Genomic DNA, 2,018 nt, shown 5'->3' on the forward strand with positions numbered 1-2,018 from the left:
TTGCTGTCTGGTTAATCAAGCTCATTACAGTGTAATTTATCGTTATTCTTTTTATTGCTCATTTCGGAAACTATAAATTTAAGCTAAATATATTAATTATAGGAACAGACAAAGGCATATTCTGAGTAGCAAATTGTTGACAAACGTGTGTGATATCTGGCAGGCTAAACTATTGCAACATAATCATTATTGTGTTGGAGAAGTAAAACAAAGTAAACGGGGAAAACACCACTAAAACAACGAAATTGAGAAAAAAAAATTATAATGATAGAGATAGGAAGCGTTCAATTATAAATGCAAAACATATTTTAACATAAAATATTATGCTTCCGACGAGGCGGATTTGAACCACCGACCTATGGATAACAGTTTTACTTCCTACAGTCCACCGCTCTACCAACTGAGCTATCGTCGGATATTAAATAAATAATATTGGATTAAAATTTATCAATTACTTAAAGCGTACAATTCATTTATATTAAAAGTGAAATATAAATATAACCTATATATAGGCGACTATAACAAAAGTATTCATTCAAATACGCAAATGTAAAGAATCCTTACGTCTTTTATCAAAGTCTGTTTGTTATTGAAACAACGTTTCCATAAAAATGCAAGTCCAGGACTGTTTAGCCAAAAATAAAATTGACAGTAGAAGGAAAACAAGTGAACACAAGTGTACATTGAAACATACAATTCTTTATTTAAAATGTATGTTATTAAAACTGATCTGTCTTCATCGTCTGGTTGCTGGGGTCGGTGGCAAAAAAAAAAAAAAGCTGTAAAAACAAGAGCTCAATTTAAAAGACAGAACTATGGAAACTATCCACTTCACACCTAAGCGAAACAAAACTTTGGTAAATTATCCCACAAGCAGAACTGTGCGTTGCGCGCGTTACGTAACGCCGCTATGTTTCTAGGAGCGAATGGAAAATTCATAGCGATTGCAGGTAGCGTCGCTCTATTTTTCGTCTATGCAAAGCGCTACTCGCTACATTTTTAATAGAAAATATAAATTATAATTATTTGTATATTGTATATAATTATATTTTGTATAATTATATAGTTTTGTATATATATATTATTATGTAACATTATATATATATATTGTTTCAGACTTAATTACGCTCGCCTATGCTATTTGATTATTCAGCTGATTTGATCTACAGCGATGGCTAGCTGGTTATCCGTGACGTAATACTACGTAATATATATTTGTTTTTTAAGCACAAAACAACACCAAGGGCTATTTGTGCTCTGCCCACCATGGGTATCGAAACCCGGTTTGTAGCACTATAAGTCCGCAGACATACGTAATATATATAAAGCGTTCTTTGTATTTGTTTATAATATTGTTATATTTAATATTTAGTGTTTATATGTTCAGTTTAATTTAATATTAATTTAGAAGGTTTATTTATTTTTATGTAAAAATTTAGTTTAAAAGTACTGTTAAATGATTTATTAAATTCCTAAACTGGACAATTCTAGCAGAAACTTTTCTTGGTTAACACGTTTCAGTTGATAATACAAAATATTCGTATGAACCAGCTAGTTTATATTTTATGTCGGATAATTATTTAAGAAAATCCCAGATGTATATGTTATTATAAAACGTGATTTATAATATATATATTGCAATATTATTATAATATATAATAATATTATCTAATTTTGTATATTGCATTTTGTAGAATATATTGTATACAATTATATTTACACTACATTTTGCTTGCGAAAACCAATCAAACGTATTATGTGATGCAGTTACTGTCGTGAACTTGTTGCGACAAGATTGACTTTGTTCTCTATGGCAACCAGAATGTCATTTCATTATTTCTCCTTATTTCCATTCGCCATTCTGTCAAAGCAACATTTAGCTAATGTCATAAAATAGAATCCGGTAAAAAAGACGACGTCCCTGTTACAGAAGCTTTTAACAGTGAGTGTAATCGTGGAAGTAGCCATCCTTGGCCTTACATACAATTTTGAATTTGTTGGAAGTGAAAGTACAAGTG

At 30.3% G+C, this 2,018-nt stretch overlaps 1 non-coding gene across 1 annotated transcript; it reads right to left on the reverse strand.

The window, feature by feature from the left end:
• Positions 1 to 328: 328 nt before the first annotated feature.
• Positions 329 to 415, reverse strand: Trnay-gua. The gene is given in 2 exon segments: positions 329 to 364; positions 379 to 415. It is a non-coding gene; the product is annotated as a tRNA-Tyr (tRNA).
• Between the last annotated feature and the right edge of the window lie 1,603 nt (positions 416 to 2,018).

This window comes from Limulus polyphemus, unplaced genomic scaffold, assembly GCF_000517525.1.
Source record: "Limulus polyphemus unplaced genomic scaffold, Limulus_polyphemus-2.1.2 Scaffold2494, whole genome shotgun sequence".
NCBI classification, from domain to species: Eukaryota; Metazoa; Arthropoda; class Merostomata; order Xiphosura; family Limulidae; genus Limulus; species Limulus polyphemus.